At 37.0% G+C, this 25,077-nt stretch overlaps 1 pseudogene; it reads right to left on the reverse strand.

The window, feature by feature from the left end:
• The window catches only part of LOC140168497 (ATP-binding cassette sub-family C member 9-like), a 40,844-nt pseudogene that overhangs the window by 2,406 nt on the left and 13,361 nt on the right, over positions 1-25,077 (reverse strand).

Here is a 25,077-nt window from a genome sequence, read left to right on the forward strand (position 1 = left end):
TATTCAGTGGTGTTGTACAATTTTCTGAAAAGGACGCCCATCAATAATCCTGATTTTTAGGCGATTGTAATGTACTTAATCAACTAACATACCCTGCATACGATCGAAATATTTGTCGAACTTGCGTAAATAATACTGTACGTACATGGCGTACGGAATGGTCACAACACGTCGCCCGATTTCAGTCACAATCAACGGACTGATACACGCATTGTCGATCATATAATTATTAAGATAAATATCAAAACGGCGGCCTTTTGGAAAATCAAGATGGCTGGTCTCTGTACCCCTCAGTTTTTTCCATCAAGAAAATGCTCCAAGGTAACGCAGTGAAATGAATGGAAATGTTACAGTATTACTTTTAGGGAGATTCTCCCTAGCATAACATGTAATGAAAAAAAAAATGATGTGATGCATGTCGGGACGATTTCATACCTAGGCCGGCATCCAATTGTGATACCACGTGTCCAAGCTGCGCCGATTTCAACGCATCCCATAATTCTTTGTCTGATTTAGAGCCTTCTGGATCAATATTATACCTGTATGTAAACAAATAAATAGGGGATGTGGGTTGGTAAACATATTTTTAAGGTAGAAAAGAAAGGCATTATGCGAGATAATCATCGAGGTTTATGAAGTAAAATATTTAAATTTACATACACACCCTGAGCATTTCATTTGAGCCTGGTCCCATCAGGATGTGTGTCTCCGCACGGATCTGGCCGAGCCACCGTTTAAATTAACAAACATATTATGTAAATAATTATAATCTTCCACACAAGGGGTGTGTATTTTAAATGAAATTACCTTGAACCAGTTGAATTTACAGTCCCTGTATGATATAATTATTATGGTCATATGAAATATCTCTTCTATAGATTAACTAGTACATTCTAGTCTTAAAAGGGCCCCGGGGGAGGCACTCCCTATCTGAAATGGCAGGGATGTGCCTCGGCCATGTTAAAAGTAGGGGGCATTCAGGTCAAATGTACGATTACAAAAATATGGGGTCATTCAGTACACAACCTGAATAAAAATGGGGTCATTCGTTATGAACCTTTGAAAAAAGGATGGTCATTGGGGTAACAAAAAGTAAAATGGGAGTCATTGAGTACAGGATTGCCAAAAGAGTATCATTAAGTACACATAAATAAGTGCCAAACTGCGTAAAAACAACTTGGCCACCTTTGGGAATGTGAAAAATCTCATTATTTCTGGAGGAGAACACAAATACCACCTAAATTTGGGAATTAAAAGGGGGTCATTGGGTATAGCAGGAAATAGAAAAAGGGGGTAATTGAGTACATGAATTTTTTTAAAGGGGGTCATTGGGTAATAGGTAGGACCATAACACAAAAAAGGGGGTCATTGGGTACAAGCTGGTTTGAAAAACGGGGTCTATCCCGAGGCACATGATGCATATCTTTCATGGAAGTGCCCCCCGGGAAAAGGGCATTTCGTGATCCACAGCTTCATCCCCCACTTTTCTCAAAAAAAGTTGAGATTTTTATATCACTGGAATACTCTGGCTACATAATGTTTATGTACAAAATATTTCTTGCAGATTAATTCGTTTAGCATAGATATCGCGAAATTTGATTTTCGTTCTGGTGCACCAGAACGAAATTACAACGTATTGTCTATGGAGCAGTGTAATACACATAATCACGCATAACTCGCAACTCGCAAACACAAAATCGGAATCAACTGAAATTTTGGGAATATGCTCTTTTCGTGGATATGTACTGAAAAATGTCATAAAAAGAGGATGCTAGGATCACGAAATACTCCTTTAAATGATACTCAATGATGAGCACCCAGTATTTTCTATAGGTTTTCTATTCCGAATATGCAATGTTACCATTCCCTATTTAAACAAACCTGATAGTTCCCGTAAACAGAATGGGTTCCTGTGGAATAATGGAGAGTCGTCGTCGCAGGGTTCGTAGAGGTAAACTAGCAATGTCTTCACCATCAATAACGATACGACCTGAAGAAATGTATACCAATATACAAGTATGCGATATTGTCTGTAGAAATTAATAAAACTCATTCCCGAAAATCATTTCATTTGCACTGAAAACGTAAAAGCAAGTCACACTTTGATGCCGCAAAGAAATTTACATACTGTGCACACAAACCTTTTGCTATTTTATTATGCCGTAAGCAATTGTGTCAAGTTTGAATTTGAAAGAATACATTTATATCCTCTTTGTGAAGGCATGACGATCATGTGTGGTCTTTTTCCTGGTCTTTAAGACATATCAGTTGTCGTGTGGTACATAGTGCCGAGTAGTCAGTCAATATATTTCCCCTTGAGCACTACCTGCCTGCCGATCTAACAGTGCTTCTGGTTGGTCAATTACATGATATTTTCACTTTAATCGCCGATCAGAATGGAGCTTTGCAAATAATTTACCACAATCTTTTTGCGTGGTGAAATTATTCTAAGAATGTTGCTGATTGGGCCAATTGATAATGAAAACTTCTTTTTGGCCAATCGGCAGGTAGTTCTCATGGGGTTTAAATTTAGTTTTTGTACAACATACCTTTGAAAGTGTCTATCACCCGAAATAGCGTCAAAGTTAGTGATGATTTACCACTTCCTGTTCGGCCACAGATTCCAACCTGAAACAGCGTGCAATTTATTAGTGAACTTCACCACTTTATGAACAAAAAAATGTACAATACTCAGTTGTGATGTACCGCTCAAAACCTGATATAAATATTTAAAAAATAATCTTCAATATCCTCATCAAAAAACGTCAAAATCCTTGTAACCTTAATAATTCTGTTTATATTCATGGCTTTCTCAAAACGTTGATCATGTTATTTGTTTGAAAGTTGAAGCGGGGATATTGCCGGGATGTTTCGGTTTCCCAGCAGTGTAACGCATGCCTCAAGCGTTGGTCTTGATATGCGCCAATTCTAGCCTATTTCTTCTAAAAAAACCGGATCATGGTTATATATACAATGCATATTACTTACTTTTTCACCTGGTTTTATGTGGAGATTAACAGCTCTCAAAACGCAAGGTAAATCAGCCGCGTACCGTACATGAATATCTTCTATCTTTATTTCACCTCGATGGGGCCAGCTATTAGCTGGCTCTTTACCTATAATAAAAATGAGAGATCATCAAAATGTTTTACAGCTCGTTAGTAGCACTGTACCTCAATGTTTATGTGATCAGTTTTACCCATGCACGATCATGGGCCCGGTTCGCGAGACTCGGTCGTAAACTTACGACATCGAGTTTCCCAAACATTGGATTTATTGCAGACATCAGAAGGGGCCAAGTAGCAACCATTTGCGCCCACTGGGATATTTATGCATTATCGTAAGGTCCATTGATGTTAGTATTGGAATTAGTATTTACGTAGTTTTGATATTTCTGAAACAGGCGTTGACGGTATATGACTGCATGCCCGTCATTAGTTTTGCACTTTCGGGCCTATAAAACGTACAGCAAAATAGGTTTAAGTACAGTTCACTTTTTTCCTGTTTACCTCATGTCAATAATGGATAGAAATCGGTATTAAAACCATAGAGCTTTGTTATAGTAAAATATACAGCTCTGTGATTAAAACCGGTATCATTTTCTCACCTCCTGTTGGTTCGTTAGGTAAGCCAGTGAAGTATTGGATTCTTTCCACCGCATTCATCATAATTTCAGTTTCAGCTGAGTATTGAATCGCTCTCCACAACGTGCCTGGAAGCTGTATGATTGAAAATTGTTACACAAGGAGTTACATTTAAATTAAAAAGCGTAAAAAATGCTGAAGCAAGAACTAGTTAGTCAACCTGTCTTAGTCATTGATTTTGTAAAATGTATAATTGAAAGTCCATGCCCGAATTTAACAAATTTTTGAAAGAATTTATCTAATTAGTCTACATCCATGATCCAGCAACAAACATGTATATCTGCAGGGTGAATTCCATTATCCACGGCAATCGCCTTTTAAGCAAAATATAAAATATAATTAAATATGTATATACACATTGCGCAGTTTCAAACGTTTAACTGATATTTGTTTTTCTTTTATAATTACTATATATTATATTTTTATTTCGGTTCAGATTCCTGATCAAATTTCTAAACACTAATTCCCACTAGTTTTCCATACGGTTTTGGCAATCCAATATGTTCTCAATTTTCTCAATGCCAATCGATCCTTTAGTATGACGTAATCTGAAGATGATGGCCGGAAGATGATAACGCCCTCTGGATTAACTGGTCATAAATGTGACTAAGTTTAAATGCCCCCTCGTCGCCGTTCTTTTTTTTTTATTTATTGTGTCGTCCATAGCAAGAATTTTTAGGAATGTCTAAGTTGATGGGATAATTTTCTTTGCTGGCGTGTTACTTTGCTGACGTCATCTTCCGATGACGTCACATCATCCAACAAAGGATCAACTTACATTTATCATGAGAAAAGCTACAGATTGGATTGCCAAAACTGTATGGAAATTTCAATTTTTCTTGAATTTTGTATGAAAAGTTTATAATCTGATTACTGAATTCCTGATGATTTTCTTCAACGATTCCGGTTCAGTTATTGGTTCGGAGATTGTGTTTTATATGTTGAATTACTTATAGTATGGTCGTTGGACATTTTGACCAGGAACAAATTGGTAAAAAGCTGATTTTTGCACCAGACAAGCAGAATATATCATAGAACATCATATCCAAAATCCCCAGAAATCCCCCTTGGGGAATTCGTTTTATCCAAGATGGCCGCCAAAATGGCCGCCACAACATATAATTAGGTGTATCTTAGCTTCTAAAGCAGATATGATGATAATTTTAGTGTCTTTGAATAGGTTTATGAGGTCAGAGAATTCAAATTTGTACAAATCTAACACACTGATGTCTTCAATCACACTGAAATCCAAGATGGCCGCCAAAATGGCCGCCACAACATATAATTAGCTGTATCTTAGCTTCTAAAGCAGATATAATGATGATTTTAGTGTCTTTGAATAGGTTTAAGAGGTCAGAGAATTCAAATTTGTACAAATCTAAGACACTGGTGTCTTCAATTACACTGAAATCCAAGATGGCCGCCAAAATGGCCACCACCACATATGATTAGATATATCTCCGCTTCTGAAGCAGATATGATGATGATTTTAGTGTCCTTGAATATATTTCAGAGGTCAAAGAATTCCAATTTGTACGTATCTAAAACACTAAATTCTTCATTCACACTGGAATCCAAAATGGCCGCCACAATCACGTGTTACATTGTATGTTTAAGTATATTTTGGCTAATGAAGCAGATGTGATAATGATTTTAGTGTCTTGAATGTGTTTTAGGTGACACAGAAGTCAATTTATTTATCTAAAGTACTAAGTCAATTCTTCACTCACACTGTAATCCAAGATGATCCTCAATATGGCTAAAATCAAACATGCTTAACTGTATATCTCAGCTTCTGAAACCAATATAATCATGATTTTAATCTTTGAATAGGCTTTTAAGAGAATGTAGGTTTTAGGGGTTGCAGATTTCAATGTTGCAATTACTTAAAACACGGAAGTAAGTGCTCAGTAACAATAGAATCCAAAACAGCTGCCACCACATGATTTTCTATATCTTAGTTTCTGAAGCAAAAGAAACTATCTTCGACTTCATCTGCAAGTATAATCGCCTCAGCGTTTTGGCAATTTTCTCCTCTGCAATCTCCACAAGCTGTGACACATTTAAATCCCTTTTTGTGACAGGAACATCCGTTATTTCCACAAGGACTCCTGGAGGATAGTTTACATTTGTATCATACAAACTTAAGCAAGCCTTGTGGTGCTGTATCTACATCCGTAAGGACCGGTGCTAGTACGGTGTCAGAGAGTTTCCAACCCCATTGATTTGGATCCAAGTTATTGTTTGTGAGCTTTCTCCAAAGTATGACCTGCAAAAGAACACTCAGACTGTGGAAATACGCTGCTCTTTTTAACTAGGTGGAAGCTTTTGTGGATCAAGTGATGCTTTATTTGATGATACCATATCGCCATGAATTAAACGAACCGCAGACCGTTTAAAGAATCTTCTTCTCGCCACCACATAAGACAACAAATACTCTGATGCCATTTGTACCAATCTGCTCTAATGTCGCCTCAGGATCGCTTATCTAGGATGATATCTCCTGCAATTCTTCTTATCTTCTGTAACAAACTTGTTGTCCAAATGTTGCAGAAGTGGAGTCACAACCACTCCATGCATGGATAAACAGGACCTGAGATGGAATGTCAATACTTCACCAACGTTATTAATAATAAGGTCTTGAACTTTCCAACCCACCGATATCAGCTATATTCTGATTCTGGCACTTCTCTTCCTTGTCTTGAATATTGAAGGAGTCTTGAAGGGTACATTCCACTATCAATGTGTCAGCATCTCCGGTACTATTGTGCACCATCCATCGACTCAGCAGCGAGATAAACTGGCATTTGTTCTTATCATATTCAGCTCACAGAATCTATAGGTTCTCACCATGACCAGCAGACCTTCCTCTCAAATGAGAAGAACAACAGTCAGTTTATCTCGCTGCTGAGTCGATACTTGGAAACCAATGGTCAGATCATGCACAATAGTACTGGAGATGCTGACACTTTGATAGTGGAATGGAATGTAACCTTCAATTTGCAAGACAAGAGAAGTACATGTAGTAGCAGATGACACAGATATACTTGTCCTTTTGATGTACCACAAGACCAGACTATGGCTGATATCTACTTCTATCCAGAGAAGAAAGGGTTGGTGGTTTGGAAAGTTCAAGACCTTGTTAACAAAGCTGGTGAAGTAGTGACATCCCATCTCTTGTTTATCCATGCATGGAGTGGTTGCGACTCAACTTCTGCAACATTTGGACATGGAAAGACAAGTTTGTTGAAGAAGATAAAAGAATTGCAGCAGATATCATCCTAGATGAGCGATCCTGAGGCGACATTAGAACAGATTGGTACAGCTGGCATCAGATTATTTGTTATCTTATATGGTGGCAGAGAAGAAGATTCTTTAAACGGTCTATGGTTTGCTTAATCCATGGCGATGGTATTATCAAATAAAGCATCATTTGATCCACAGCTATCGACAAAAGCTTTCACCTACTGAAAGAGCAGCGTATTATCACAGTCTGCGGGTTGTTTTACAGGTCATACTTTGGAGAAAGCTAACAAACAATGACTTGAATCCAATTTAAAGCAATGGGGCTGGAAACACTCTGACATCGTACTAGCACCGGTCCTTACGAATTTAGATGCAGCACCACATAGCTTGTTAAGCTTGTACGATACAATTGTAAACTTTCCTCCAGGAATTCTTGTGTAAATAACCGATGATCCTGTCCCAAAAATGGACTTAAATGTGTCACAGCTTGTGAAGATTACACAGGAGAACATTGCCAAAACGCTGAGGCGATTATACCTGTAGATGAGAACGAAGACAGCTACTTTTGCTTCAGAAGCTGAGATATATATTCACATGTGGTGGCAGCTATTTGGGATTCTATTGCGACTTGCACTTGAGTGTTATAAGCCCGGGTTTTAAGTAATTGCAACAATTCTCTGACCCTTAAAACCTACATTCTCTTAAAAACCTATTCAAAGATTAAAATCACCATTATATTGGCTTCAGAAGCTGAGATATTTAGCTAATCATGTTTGATTTTAGCAATATTGAGGGCCATGTTGGATTGGAGTGTCAGTAAAGACATATACTTATGAAGATAAATACAAAATTGACTTCTGCGTCACCTAAAACCTATTCAAAGACACTAAAATCATTATCATTATCTGCTTCATAAGCCAAAATATACCTAATCATAACACGTGGTGGTGGCGGCCATTTTGGCGGCCATCTTGGATTCCAGTGTATATGAAGACTTCAGTGTTTTAGATACGTACACGTTTGAATTCTTTGACCTCTGAAATATATTCAACGACACTAAAATCATCATCATATCTGCTTCAGAAGCGGAGATATGTGGTGGTGGGATTTTGGCGGCCATCTTGAATTTCAGTGTGATTGAAGACATCAGTGTGTTAGATTTGTACAAATTTGAATTCTCTGACTTCTTAAACCTATTCAAAGACACTAAAATCATCATCATATCTGCTTTAGAAGCTAAGATACACCTAATTATATGTTGTGGCGGCCATTTTGGCGGCCATCTTGGATAAAACGAATTCCCCAAGAAGGATTTCTGGGGATTTTGGATATGATGTTCTATGATATATTCTGCTTGTCTAGTGCAAAAATCAGCTTTTTACCAATTTTTTCCGGGTAGCCACGGTTTTTCCTCTTCAACGACCACACTATTAATTGAATTGCAAATTCCTTCATTTGATCGGTTAGTTGGGATTCAACAATTAGTTAAAACATTATTATGTTTGAGCAGGACAAGAATGGGTAACTCAACGTTTAAGGGCCTGTGTGCGGGAGGTGATGAGGATGTTTGGGCCTGTTTTGACCGCGTTTTTCATGCTAAATTGACTTACCAAAAATGCACAAAATAAGACAAAGCCGACGTAGCTAGCGTTTAACCTTCCCGTCTCAGCCATGACAACAGACGTTATACTTGCCATTAACATTAATGTTGCTGATAGAAAACACTGAGAAAAACAATTTACTACATCATCATCATATTATTATATTATCACGCGCAAACAAAAAATATTATGTGGAAAGGAAAATCCCATTTCAATTGGAAATTCTCGCGCGCACACGTCCCGGGAAAGTCATTTTGTTAGCTGGTTGATTTTGCAGTTTTACCCAACTAGGAAATTTGGTCCACTGATAACTAAAACACTAAGACAGCGCTCAAGAGTTACAAAAGTTACCAAAGTTGCACAAAAAAATATACGGACGGATTACGGACTGGGCAGGTTACTGTTAACAGCAGCCTGTCCCCCTGACTATAATAGTCCGTCAACTCAGAAGTACAAAGTAAATAAACCTCGGAAACTGGAGGTATGAGAATAACTATTTCAACGCAATGCGTGTGTAAATGCTTCTTTGGCGTGCCAAGCGAGATTTGTACTTGCCGAGCGCAACAAGCTCTTTAAGCGTTGCGTTTTTTTAATACGTAGTGCGTGTGACGCAAAGCATCGACCCCCGATTCCACATATTTGGTTTGTACTTCTAGGTTTTAACCGTATACCGTAAACGTTCGCCTAATGGCGCTATGGAGTTCATGGAAATGAGAGAGCGCCATCCCTGTAAAAGCCGGCTATTATCCCTGATCATTAAGGGTACGCGTAGTTAAAGGGTGAAACCTATCGACACATACAATTATGAACAAGATCGAACAAACTTGTTCATGATAATGCGGTAATCATTCACCTGATACGTGTGGCCCAGTGAGCAGAGCATTAGACTATAGTGCGAGGATAAAGAGAACTTGTGGAGTAGATTGATGGTTCGAATCTCATGCAGTAATTTCTGACAGATTATGATGTCTGCTAATGTGTTTTTTTCTGATTTGAGGAAATTTTATTCTCTATTTTCTTGATTTTATCTTTAACATTGTTTATATAATTTTAATATTTTATCTTGTATGTGTCTTTTTTCATCATTCTTTGTTTTTATCGTTTCATTTTAGAGTAACTCAATCCATTCAATCAAATGATTTTGTAATGAACCTATTTGATTGTATAGGCATTTGTTATGTGTGTGAGACGAACTGTCGCGTGCAACAAGTCTTTCAATTCGCGCGAGTGTCCTTGCCTATGCATCAGTGGTCATAAGCGGTATATCATTTTATTCGAAAGGGCAAATATACGGGGGTCATAAAGTCTTGGAAAGAATAATAGGAGGGGGTCATAAAATGTTTATGACCAAAATGTAGGGAGTCACATGATGACCACAGAAAGGGTGTTATTTTATTCAAAAAGACTGATTTCAATAGAGGCCTTGCATTCTTTTATCGATTGGCTCCAAACAAAGGATTTGAACCGGTGTCCTTCACCGTAGTTATGGCGGAGTGCAGTCCATTCAATCAAATGTTGTCATCAACCTATTCGATCGTAGTGCAGGGTTATATGAGCGAGACGAACTGTCACAGTAAATTGCAATCATGCTTTTGTTGAATGCATTTGAGTAGTCCGCCATATTTACGGGATGATACGTCACATGCAAGGCCTCTATACAATTTTGGGGTTTGGGATCATAACATTTTTGTTGCCGAAATAGGGGGTGCGCAATTTTATTGACGCAGACTTTTTGTAAAGTTGGGACCCCCCTTCCGAAAAAAATGATAGCCCTCTAAGAGGATTCAAAAGATAACCTCTGCCCCAATAATCCCTAGCTATATTTGTTTGAAACTGTTCCACGGAGGATGTATCATAATAGGCTCAGTCGTCAAATGATATAAATAAAATTTTAATGAGTGAACGAACAAAATCATACAACGACCAACTGAATAGAGGCTGAGCATATGACGTATCATTCCGTAAATATGGCGGACTACTCAAATGCATTCAACAAAAGCATGATTGCATCTACCGCGACAGTTCGTCTCACACACATAACAAAATGCACTACGATCAAATAGGTTGATGACAACATTTGATTGAATGGACTACACTGCGCCATGATTACGGGGAAGAAACCGGTTCAAATCCTTTCTTTGGAGCCAATCGATAAACGCAAGGCCTCTATAGCTATCATTGAATACTGGCTAGGATTCCACAACACAGTGAGAACATGTTATATAGGCGCTTTGGAAGGCACACAATACCCCAATGGCTTTCCATATTATGTGCACTCAACAACTATTCAGTATCGAAGCCCGGTATCAGGAGGGTGAAAGTGCATATAGGAACAATGCCAAAAACTACGTCACGCCGGTCACGCTATTGTTCGACTTAAACTACATCATTCGCCATTTTGTAAATATTAACGCATGATCGTTGCTTTGAAGATTCCACCGGATAGTCTGTGGATAGCGCAAGAGCATGCTTTGACCATGCGCAAAAAAATGAATATCATGAAGATGTTTAAGATTGATTCTTAGATGTTTCAAAAATTACCGTCATATTGCATAGATTCATCAAAGAATGGTTTGAAGTACTAACCTTATTTAGTAATTTTAAAAATCGGGAGAATTTTACAAAATCAATGTTTTTACGGTATTACAACTCGTGAAACACATTAGTGATGTGCCTGGGTGACCTAATCTACTAACCTTTAACGTTTCCTCTATGAACTCTAACCCTCCTGCAATATGGCGCCTATTGTCTAGAGTTAAACTACATCTTTCGGTGTGTTACGTAATACTACGATGCCTATCCCATTATATCGATCCCTGCCGGTATCGAAGTTACGTAATGTTACTATGTCAACGGGATCACGCGCTTAAGTAATGAACCACGATCGAAACAATCAGTACACAAAAAAGGCATACCAGAATAGCGTGATCGTAATGATCGCCATTCAAACAGTGCTTGGTTCCGATACCATCACGGAGTTACGTAACTACTTCGTGGTCTGATAGTTATATGATCAATGGTCTGATCTACTTGGGTTCGATCCTTTTAAGAAAAGAAAAAATAGCTGATCATTTATAATGCATAAATGAATAAAGTAATGAAGTTACACAATTTGAAACATTGAGGCTGTTCTATTTTTCAAGGCTCATTTAACTATTAAATGCAGTGGAATATATCACGCATTGATAGGTAGCAGGTGGAGCAAATTTTGTCAGCGGTTTTTGTTGCCGTTTGTTCGCAGTGCCTATTTATCTAAAAAAATAAGAAAATTAAAATTAAATTAAAAAAAAAATCACAATATTCGTTCGTAAAATGGGGACAAAATCCAAAAACATTTCTTGACCCTTCTTCACATAAAAGTGGGGGCAGAAATCAAGATTCGAACAAGTACCATTCACCATTCAAGGTGCACCCTCTACCGACTGAGCTAACGGGTCAGACAATAGAAGGGTGTAATTTTGAACTGAAGAATATTAAAAAAATATGAAGAAATTACAATGTTATAAAAAGATTTACCACAATCAGTTAGGTATAACGTATGAATCGATTTACAAATTAAGTCCAATGGCACTTTGAGAAAGAATACCTGAAGAAACCCCAAAACATTTGCTGCTCTAACAATTAACCTAGTGACCTAAAGTATTGGGTCATGTCACGATATTTTTTTCTGAGGCATTATGTCCAGGTTGCTCAATTTAACATACACGTATCCTTAATGCTGTTGAGATTTTACAAGGATGGCGCTCTCACATTTCTAAGAATCCAAAAGCGCCATTAGGCGAACGTTTACGGTATACTAGTTGCTCTTTGGCTGAATTTTACACACAGTTGCTAGATATGTAGTGTACCCAGGAAGAGTTGTGGTCTTCTAAAAAGGGGAACGTTGCAATTATTTTATGATTTGTTTATGAGAATTTGCACGAAAATTTAGTAAGGCACAACATCTTGTTGGTGCTATATCTCTATCTGTTCCCGAAGAGGTACAGATGGCACTTTTTATCGTACCCTGATCATTAAGTGCGGTGCCTTTGTTTTTTATTTAAATGAAAACAATAATCCTCTGCAACTGTTATTTATTGTGCTTGATACAATTTATTACATCTCCAGGGAGTGATGTTAAGAGTCATCGGTACCTAACCGGGCACCGATAGTTCTATAGGACCAAATTGGATGTAATGCCTAAGTTACCGATGTGTTCCCCATCCATCCATTGCACGCAGATAGGTATAGAAAAGCTGTGTTGTTGACATCGATCCTCTGTAACAGTTGATTGAACAGTCGCTCTTGCGCTCTAAATTTCGGTGATACAAAATTCATATGAATAAATCGATATTAGTTTCAATATCATTTGAAACAGGGCTGATGAAAATGATACACGGACCAGGAGTATAATAGTTGCAGTAGAAATTTTGACTACATCGAAAGGAAATGTTTGGGGAGTCAACGTGGGTGAACCCAAACACAAAACTCTGAAAACAAACACCACTCTGCCGTCTCTGAACTGCACTTTGTCTGAGTACTTAAAAATATAACGTATATTACATTGACAGATCGAGTACATTATATTATTTAACATGATTGATGAGGAAAAAAATGTCACAAAAACGATTGGATTGGTGAACTCAGAATAAAACCGGAGATCTTCGGTTTTATTATAAAATGTTAAATTTTACTGCTATTAAAGCACTTCAGGCTTAGTCTTTCACAGGGCATTTATGTGCACCAATGGACATTACAATGGTATCAACGTAGAAATTCGAAAAAATGAGGGCGTTGCTGTAGAGTAAATCACACATTATGAGTTTAAAGTACTTAAGGGAAAGGGTAAATGGTAAAATGACTTACTTGTATGCTCTTATGGTCGATAGGCCTCCCAATGTTTCTGAGAAATGAGCGTACACGGGCGACTTCGTTATGCTGTTAAGACGCTGTAATTCCCTTGTAAACGTAATAGCACAAAAATCATCAGTTAAAATTGGCAACGAAGGGTACGTAATAATTACTACTTCGGTGGTAACGCGGAGACTATACATGTGTGGCAGTTACATCGTACTTAAAAAGATCTGATTATTAGATGGGTTTGCTCATTACATTCATTGGAAGTCATATCGGGCTTCATGAGGCCTATAGATAATAACATCACTGCTCTTCTCCATCTGACTTGATTAGCTCAGTTGGTAGAGCATACATTTATGTATGTGTTGACTTTTGTTAAAAATTCTCATATTTAATTTACCACATTGATTAAACTTTATTTCTCCGTATTATAAATGTTAGTTAGCATGATGCTTGCATGTATTTGAATTAATTGGCATAGTTATCTGGTCTTACTTTTATTGACATACCTGGATGATGCGATGAACCTGTTGTAAACCAGCCAACATGCAATAGCCACAGGCACCATTTCTAACAAGAAAATGGGTAGAACAAGGACAATGGCGACCAAAATGGACGGTAGCGAAACCATGTAATAACAGACACTGATGAACACTACCAGTATTTTCTGAAACAAGAAAGTCAGTGCACTCAATTTTCATCCAATAAGGAAAGTATGTAGTCAGTATTATCATTATTATGTAATGTATAATGTAAGTAATTCATTGTGCATAATGTATTCTATGTAATGCCATATCGCAATGTGATTTAATATAATATAATAATATTATAATGTTATAATAATAGTATAATATGATATAGTATAATATAATATTATATAATATAATATAATATAATATTTATATAATAATATAATATAATATAATGTAATGCCATGGAATGTAATATGACATAAAGTAATGTAATGCAGTGTATAATTGTAGTGTAACGTAATGTAATGCCATGTGATGCCATGTGATGTTATTTAACATGATATGTAATGTAATTTAATGCAATGCCATGTACTGTAATGTGATATAATGTAATGTTATGTAATGTAATGTAGTGTTTTGTAACGCCATGTAATGCAGTGTACAGAGTAACGTAATGTAATGCCATGTGATGCACTGCGATGTGATTTAATTATGATATAATATAATGTAATTTAATGCAATTCCATGTAATGTAATGTGAAATAATGTAATGTTATGTAATGTAATGTAATGTAATGTTATATAATGCCGTGTAATGTAACGTCATGTAATATGACATAATGTAAATGTAATGCATACTATGTAATGTAATGAAATTAATGCAATGAAATCAAATCAATGTAATGTTATGTATACACATTAATATGTGAACAAAATACATCGGATTTGCAAAAAGGTTCTTAATCGTGCTCACACCTTATCGAGCGCGCGAACTTGCGGGTGATGGCAAAATCTCAAAAGTGGCGCACAGTAAGAATGGAATTTATTGAATGCAAAAATGGTATCTTTTTTTAAGCATTCTTGAATAATTATTCGTGTCCGAAAGGTTTATATCAGAATAAACCTTTTTATAGAAGGGTTAATTAGTCTGCTTTACTTACAATATCTACAATATTAGTATCACTTGATAATCTATTCATAGTGCGTCCTACTGGTGTTGTGTCGAAAAATCTGTACACAATGGAACAGAACAAAATACGTGAAAGACATAATGCCTGAGCGTAATTTGAAACACAATTGGATGAAGAGGGTCAGGAATTAAGGGGGCCATATAAAAATACATAAAAATGGGAACATACAATTGCAAATGAAAAACTCGAGTGATCAGGGGCAAAGAACGGAGCACATAGGGACTTTTAAGGGGGGGGGGGAATAAACACAACACGAAAAGATAGTCCACACTAACGAACTTGTCCTACACCAAAAACATATCTTGTTATAATATGATTGATGAGGTTGTGTGTATAATCTTGTTAGCTCCAATTGAATGCCAAAATTGTTACCAAACACACTAAATTGACAAAGATTGATACCAGTATACAATTTGAAACAATTCATTCTAAACTGCTCAAATAAAGAAAGTCCGCAGTCATACAACCCGTCCTACACCAAAACCTGATCTTGTTATGACAATTTGATTGATACGGTCGTATGCAGAATCTTGTTAGCTCCAATTTGATACCCAATTTGCTACCAAACACTCAAAAGTGACAAAGATTGAGACCAGTTTATGGCATTTGGTGCATTTTTGAAAGTTGCGAATCAAAACGAAGCACGCGGTCGAAATGGCTTAGCGTGGCAATATGGTCAAGCTTGCTTGCCCACGATGGGCCCCTGTCGACTATCCCAAGTGCGCGCTTTATTACAATTGTCAATTCAAAACGCATGGATTGCTAAAGTGATTTACTGATGAATACTAGGGCACGATACGATCGATACGACCTATAGCGGTTGTTTCGGGCTATGTCAATATGTCAATGGTTGTGCTCTGCCATTCATCTCTACAGGTTCGGGTGGTCCGTTTTTAATTTGCAACTTTTGAAAATGCACCAAATTTCATATACTGACCAGTATCAATCTCTGTGAATTTAGAGTGTTCGGTAGCAAATTTGGTATCAAATTGCAGCTAACAAGATTCTGCACACGACCTTATCAATCAAATTCTTTATTTGAGGTGTTTATATACGTTTACCTTAAAGGTGATCCAAAGATGTTCCTGATCATATCTGAATGGATATTCCTTGCGGCGATAAACATAGCACCGACACCAATCATAGACATGAAATATGCTGCTGCTATAACACCTAACGTAAGCCATCCATATATAGCGATGTAGTACAGGTTATTATCTTCCGTGGTCTATAAATAAAAGACAATTAAATATACAGATTATTAAATAAACATCATTATTAATTAAACTGTTGTTCCACATGAACACCGATTTAAAATAATAAAAATATAATATGTGATGCGATCAAGTAAAATCAGTCGGAACTAGGAAATATTGAATTATCTGTTTCTTATAGGATAGTAAAAAGCAATTGTTTAGTTATATCTCAAAATCAATATTTCTAAACTTGTTCAACGGACCCACATCAAGCATATTATTAACTATTTTGTTTTACACATTGAAATGATCACTTTCTTATGGGGACAAGAGCAAATAATTATAAAGGGAACTAATTTACACTGTACCGTACTTAAAGTTTTATATTTTGTAAGCTATTTCATGCTTGAACTAAATACTTGGCTGACAGTATAGTAAAAGAGATACATACACGTTGGTTTTGAGAAAAATTAAGCCGTATGTATGTACGTAAGGCACAACATCCTTTTTGGTCCTATAGCGCCATCGGTGCCCGAAGAGGTACCGATGGCACTTTGTATCGTACCCTGAACATTTGTCCATTTGCATTCCCTTTTTATTGAAATGAAAAACAATAACACGATGGAACTGTTAATTATTATGCTTGATACAATTTATTACAACTCCAGGGAGTGATGTTAGGAACCATCGGTACCTAACAGGGCACCGATACTTCTATAGGACCAAATTGGATGTGGTGCCTAAACTTACACTATTTGCCGTTACATTTACGTTCACACTTGCTTCAGACCACACGGCTAACCAGACGTATTGGCCGAGACTACAGGCTTGTAGTGCTACTCGAAATATCAAGAAGGTTAGCACAATAGGCCACCCCATAGATTTCACCAGGTATTTATACACACGAATCGACACTGATCCTCTTTCTAGTTCTTCATCTTGAGTTAGCTGCCCATCAAAATTCAAAGCCTGGTTCTTCGAATAAGCTGCATAGTTATAAACAATAATAAATCGTTTATGATATATGGGTTATATGAAAATTACGAAAGTCCGATCCACAACTGAGGACCCTGCAAAATGATAAATAATGAGTTAGCCTCATTTTTAGCTACACGGGGGGTTCATTACACAATGCAAGCTTTATAGTGAAGTAAAGTGATAGAGCAAGTGCAAAAGACACTGAAAGTCCACACATACTAACGTAACTACATTCTTGCATTAACTACATGGACACCACCTTCTCACTTTAAATTGTAATAATTTTTAAATGAAGACGGTGTTATCAAACTTCTGGAGATTACCTCCTACTTAAAACAGAATGTATTGAATAAAAAACAACCTTATTTAATATTCAAACAATAATAAATGATATATGGGGATTAATCTCTAACACGTTGGAATGTTTTAGGCACTACATCCAATTTGGTCCTATAAAACTATCGGTGCCCGGTTAGGTACCGATGATTCTTAACATCACTCCCTAGAGATCATAAAATTTATAAATGGCATAGTGTTATTGTTTTTCATTTAAATCAAAAACAACTGCACTGTACAAATGTTCAGGGTACGATAAAAAGTGTCATCGGTACCTCTTCGGCACCAATAGCGCTATAGGACCAAAAAAGATGTTGTGCCTTAGATCCTTCAGTACGCCTTTATTACCTTTCTTGCCGATTTTTCCAAGGACCTTTTGATGGACCTGCTTCATCAATGCATTCTTTTCCTCCATGAACTCAGATTCTGATTCTGAAGCTTCAGACTTGTCCATTTCTACAAGGGATTGCTCCCAACTTGTAAGGAGTGTTGGATCTGAAGAGCTCACTTCATCAAAGGTGCCGTCGTGGACAATAGCACCGTGTTGCATCACTAGTACCTGTGTCGGTCGATTGGCCATAGAAATTGCGCAGAATTTGCGTTTGTACAGATATGCAAAGAGAATGACGTTAAAGAATTAGTATTAATATAATAGTATTAATATAATGGCGGGAGAAGCTAAACATTATCTTGTTTATCATTTTTTACTTAATGGTTTGAAAGTCTTTCACGTGCAAGGCTTTACAGCTTGAATTCGATTCCCTCCTCATTACGTAAACACCTCAAAGTTACGACGCCTGAATTGGAACCATATCTTGTGTCTTCTTTTCGGTAAATTCCATAAACCTTCGCGTCGAACCGATGCGCGCAACGCCACGGCATTGAAATACGCAAAAACCTCTAAACGATCAACGGGCCACACGCAATGGCTTATGGGATTTATCGGAAAGGTGAATGTCCCTGTATTTTTCTTATAATGACGAACCCATATAACTATAAACCGTCCCTTTGTATTATACTGACAATGAGGGCGACATTGCCAACTTAAACGTACACAATAATTTGCATGATTCTATAAACATACGTGTTGGTATTAAATAGTGTCGTAATTTCCGCATGCAAATTTACTATAAACCACTCATATAAAGAAGAAACCGACAGTACTATGTATGTTCAGGGTACGCTCGAAAGAGTCATCAGTACGTATCTGCTTACTCATTGCGCTATAGCAACTCTTTAGCGCATTACCGAAAAAAATATTTCAAGATATTGAGATAACTTTACCTTGTCCGCGTATTGCAGGAACTGCAACTGATGTGTTACCAACACAACGGTCTTGCCATCTTTAATAAGAATTCCAATAATGCCTTCTTTAAATAGATGTTCCCCAACATGGACATCAAGAGCAGATAATGGATCATCCTAATATCAAACAAATGAGGCTAATATTACTTTTACCATAATTGCATTAATGATTTCATTGCCTTGTCCCAGAACCTATTATAGGTTCCGGTAAGACTTTTCACACAATTTGTCAACAATATGCTATGGTAGTGCAAAACCATTTCCTAGATCCTTTTGTTACATCTAGCACTCAGCGTCAACAAATTTAATAGGTAGGAATAGTTCATTGGATAGGACATCAGCTCTTTCACCTCCGGAGCCTATTTCTATCCGTTCTAATCTAAGTACTCCAGGTACGTCACTCTGTGAAGGTGACTTAGTAGGGAAATCACCTTCTGCCGTATATCTCTGTCTAGATTAGTGTACTCTGAGGTCTCTGGAGTTGTCATTGTGATCCTTCCAAGGTACCTTCCAAGGTAACAAGGTAGGCATTACTCCTTCCACAACCTGAATGAAGACCTGACACTCTTCAGCACTTACTTCAAACAAAATCATTGCTAATAATTAAGATTAGGCTTCACAGTTGTTGCAATGGCCGATCCGTGTTGACAAGGCAACAAACTTACATGTTGGATTAGTTTATTGTTAGAATACCAGCGCTGTTACCTTCAGAGCCTATTCCGTTTTGAAATATGCACTTCTGGTTATTCTGTGAGTGTTATTTCCACCTTATGCTGTATATCGTGCTTTTAAGTGTCTGGACTTTTGCGTGTCTGGATTGTCGTGGGTTAAACCTGGTTTTGTGAGCAATCAATCATCCCACTTCCTTCAGAGCATATTGCTGGCGTTGTTTTAGCTCCATCTGTCTGAATGCCTTTGAGCTTCTGCATAGTAAGAAGATGTAACTCGCTCCAAGTGCAATATTGGCTGGTGTATCAGTAGCCTTCTAATTACCACATCCCTTGCATACAAATCGGATAAAAAATGTCAGTGATCTTTTTGTGACCACTAGGGGAACAACCCCTACCCCATACTACCACCCTATCACATACTATACATATCTGTTTATAAAATATCTGCATTTGACGGGCAGTCTACTCACCAAGAGCACGATCTCTTTTTCCGAATACATAGCTCTGGCCACACTAACTCTTTGTTTCTGTCCGCCACTCAGATTGATACCCTTTTCTCCAATCTCTGTCAAATCTCCTGCTGGAAGAATGTCAATGTCCTGCTGAAGTGCGCATGCGTCGACAATCTGCTTGTATCTGAGGGAAATGTATATGATTACGTAAGGCCCGGAAGTAGTGCAACTGACACAATAAAAAAACGTGCTAACCCACATGCATCCCTCTGCTCTCTACGCCATAATTAACTTCGGGTGGCTCAATTTTCCTAGCTCATCTAGAAAGGACCCACTAGCAACATGAATGGTAATGCTAAGACAATGTTCTCCTGTGTATACAAGCTTTCTTGATCAGGGTGACAAAATAAAATTTTTGGGGCACAGACGAAAGAAAATTGCAATTGCATCATACAGTACATATACCGGTTTTGTTTTTAGAGAGACTACATGTCTTCAGCTTCCAAAACGGTTAAATTGGGACGATTTGCAACAAAAAAAAAGAATTGTATTTTACACTATACGGTCCACAAATTATAAGTTCCCCCTAATACTTTTTAGAATAAGTCAAAAAATATATTACGAAATGTACAAAATATAAAAAGATATGTATAGCCCTATTTGTTTTACACCTGTGGACCAATTAATAGCGTCACAAGTCATTGCGTTCAGTCAAAATGGTTAATTGTTTAAGAAAAGAGGCCGTTTTAAAAGTTGCACCTGAGTCCATAGCAATCAGGTTTTCTTTAACAAACACATGCATAGATCTGGCCTACTGTATTGTTTGAGAGCTGACTCCTATGGACTCAGATGCAACTTTTAACGCTGTTTAAAACGGTCTCTTTTTTACCCAATGAACCATTGTGACTGAACGCATACCTTTTTACATGTTTCCATTTTGTCAAATATTTTTCGATTTATTTTATAAAGTATTTAAGGGGAACTTATAAGTTGTGGACCCTATATTTTTGCCCATGATGAGGGTACAATTTGATGGAAAGGTGGCTTCTAGCCCCTTTCCTTTTCCTTTGCCCTCCAGATATCCTCTTTTTTTTTTTTCTTTTTTTTGTTGTCTTTTTCCTCCTGACTACGGCTACTAACTTTAGTTCATATTAACCTCGTTTTGTTGTATGGCTTTCCAAATAGTATATTTTCCCTCAGCGATGCGTTGATAACCCATGCTGTCTGTGCAGAGTAAGCCATTCCATCGTTTTCACTGTTCCAAAAGAAAATATTCCAGAAACAACAGCAAATTACCATGGATGAACAAACACGTTAAAAATATCATTCCTCATCAGCAACAGTGTGATTTTGAATAACATTTACCGGGTATAGTTAGTCAGTGTTCCAAATTCTTATAAAAATTGTTTGAATAAAAAACACATTTTGAGTGAAATTGTTTTATTATGTGTGTAAGAATGATAGTTTTGAAAGTTCCGATCATCTCGGACTTTTTTGACTGATTTTCAATTGGTAAAAGAGGAGAGAGTGCTTCCGCATTGGATTTCAAGTCTTCAGAAGTTTTGAGACATGCCTTTTGTTTGCATTAAAGTTATACGGACGATATTAATCGCCCGTATGCAGAAATGGTACTTTGTGCTTCCAACAACTATTCATTAATTACCAGAACTTCGACTTTAAGAATAAGCTGCTTTTCACAGAATCACATAGCATTCTTAGCTTCCTGATTTATAGCATAATCAACCCATCGTTAGACGTTTTTCAAATCCAGGCTACCGGGCGATCATGCATATCACGCTATGCATGACTGGAAGATGATTGGCCAGCAGACTGGATTCGTTGGAAAAACGTACAACGATGGATGGAATATCTATAATAAAACCTTACTTGCTGACAATGACTGTGCCTTTCAAAGTCGTCATTTCTCCGATGATAGCTGATAACAGGGACGACTTGCCACTACCTACTGCACCAACAACCATTATTAGTTTCCCTAAAAGAGAACGTAGATATCTGCATTCAATTTAAGAGTGCGTTCCCGTTATGAAAATACGGACATGAGGGCCATTTTCTTCGAACAATCTTTCTTCCGACGGATTATTCTCCAATACATCAATGTATGGATATAGTTAGTGGATTTTTAGCGGGTTCGCCGTCGGGCAAGTTTAGAACTGTCAAGCTTTCGTCAAGAGTAGCACTGACTACTTCAGGACAGGGTACCTACCATGAATGGGACATACAGGCCACCCCTTGCCTACCGATGGCTCTGAAAAGAGCCGTTTACTGAAGACTGCCCCTTTTCAACAGAGAACGAGCAGATCTCCCTATCTGTTATGAATTCCCGTCGTAAAAGCATATCCCACAGTATGAATAGTTATCCACTGTCTTTGTATTATCGTATCCAATCAACTTTGTTTCTTATTTCAAAACATACAATGGGCCGCAATTCCAGTTGAAATCTATACATCCCGTGTGGAAGTTACGAACTTAAACTTTCAGGGAATGTGAATTTCAAATGGGATTACCTGAATGGGTCACTCCATTTAAAACCTACACTAGAATAGTCCAATAACATGAAATAGAGGCGAGAATGACATTGAAGCCTGAATTCAGAGACATTTGAAGTTACAAAATACAAGAATAGTCTTTAAAAAGACAATTGTCGTTGAGGCAGTTGTAATGTGAAGCAAATATACGTTGTTCCATAGAAATCGTCTTCTTTTTCAGTCTTTGCTTTATTAATAAAGAAATAATATTTCTTCTAACTTCAAGCATACTTAACTTAAATGGCGCTTACCTTTCTCAATATCAATGTTAATGTCTTTAATGATAGGAGTTTTACTCTCTCCATCCCAGGTAAAACACCCTTCAGATATCTATACAAAAATAAACGGAAAAACGAGAAGATCTTTTTTACCAGTTTTGGTGAAAGAAATCACACAGGACATTTCAGGCAATGTCTCATTTTCTGTTTTTTCCAATCATGGATACTCTTCGTTACCGTCCAGTCTGGTATGCACAACAAATATCAACAAAACTGTATCTCTAATATTCGCCGTAGAAGTGATGATGTAACAGGATTAATAGCAATAGGTTAAAACAATTTTTGAATATATCACCCTGCACTACAAGCAGGTTGCACTCATCACCTGATATATGTCTGCAATCATAGATTGAATACAATACCGCTCTTTTTCAGTGTGAGTGATCAGCATGATATGTTTCAATGCAGAGGTACCTCGTGAACGTACTAGTGCAGCGCGATATATTCAAACATTGTTTTAACCCATTGCTATGATAGTTATCCTGTTACATCATCACTTCTACGGCGAATACGCTTATAATGTTGCATTTTTAACTTGTCCAATGTACCTTGATTACGATTGAATCGGTGTCGTCTGCACTTATCCCCGAATGATCATCACCTGTGAACGAAAATTAAAGATAATATCGTCGGACGCATCACATACTGGTCTATCTCGAAAAACACGCATTTCGAGAAAATCGCAATTGAAAATCTTCGTATTAATTTAACCTTTCTATAATTTAATTAGACTATGGATTTTAATGAAAGTGGTTTTAAATTAAAGTATATACTTAACAGATTTATTTAAGTGGAATCTTGAATTATATTTACCTTTGCAATATTGCTTAAAACTACACTAAAGTTGTAGTTCTGTATGAGAAATAGTTAATTTCCTGATATCGTATTTAAAGTGCATTTCATACTGGTCTATCTTGGGGGGCTATCTCGATTTCGCGAACAATGACGTGATTTTAGACGCATCACACACTGGTCTATCTCGAGATAGACTAGTATGTAATGCACTTTCAATACGATATCGGGAAATTAACGATTTCACATACAGAACTACAACTTTAGTATAGTTTTAAGCAATATTACATACGTAAATATAATAAAAGATTCCACTTAAATAAATCTGTTAAGTATATGCTTTAATTTAAAACCACTTTCATGAAAATCCATAGGCTAATTAAATTATAGAAAGGTAAACTTAATACGAAGATTTTCAATTGAGATTTTCTATAAATGCGTGTTTTTTGCGAGATAGATCAGTATGTGAAAAACGTATTTTGAAAAAATCAGAGATAGTTTAAATTTAACATTTTATTACTAATTATCTAGGAAAAATTGAGGCCTGTAATTTGTTGTATTGGAAGAGCTTCGTAAAAAAGAACTATATACCAATTTTCTCAAAAAAGTCAAAAAATCAAGATAGAACAGTATGTGATGCACCCGACGATATTTATTGAATGTTGGTAATATAACAATAAGAACAAGACATCTTTTTCTTAAGCAATGGCTTAAAAACTTAAGATGAGGAAAGGGGCTTTTAAACGGTCACTATTTCAATACATACTAGAGCTACTGTAACTCAACGGCCATGAATATCAGGCGCTACTTCTGACCCAGAGGATGATTTAAGGAAGCCCCATCATGCACTGCAAACGTGTTATCACTAGAGTTTCAACTGCCACTTTACTTTTCAAATCCCATTGAATTCTGTGCAAAAGATGTTGTTTAAGAATTGTGCGTGTGTCATTATTACTTGGTCGATTTTAGAACAAAAGTGATGTATGCATAAAGGATAAGTCACACCTTCTGTAGGTAACATAAAATGTGAAATCGACTAGCATTTTGAATGCGTTTTTATTGTAAATATATCAGTCCAAATTCAAATTCAACCATGCCCGTCAATGCAATGTGCGAGCAGTGGTGTCATGTTCACTCACACAGCTGTGCTAACCGCAAGTCAACACAGTGGCGTGGTGGGAAGTGCTTAACCCATCATTTGACCTATAACCTCATGTTGAGTTTTTAATTTTACCTTCACATCAAGGATGTTTTGCGCCAAGTTTGACCTCAAATGTGACCTCATTTGACATCTGAGCTTGGGTATCCTCGGGTTGACTTTTTCATGATCCCCTCATATCAAGGATGGTTTGAACTAAGGGTAAAAATCCAATTGGGTCCATTTCAACATTTGACCTCATTTTACCTTTAGCCTCTGGTAACCCCAGGTTGACTTTTCATATTGTCCATCAAGGATTCTTGTTTAAGCCCATTTTAATATGTAAATTAATTTGGCCTTTGATCTTGGGTGACCTCATCAGGTTGACTTTTCAT

The sequence above is a fragment of the Amphiura filiformis genome, chromosome 13 (assembly GCF_039555335.1).
Source record: "Amphiura filiformis chromosome 13, Afil_fr2py, whole genome shotgun sequence".
Lineage (NCBI taxonomy): Eukaryota > Metazoa > Echinodermata > Ophiuroidea > Amphilepidida > Amphiuridae > Amphiura > Amphiura filiformis.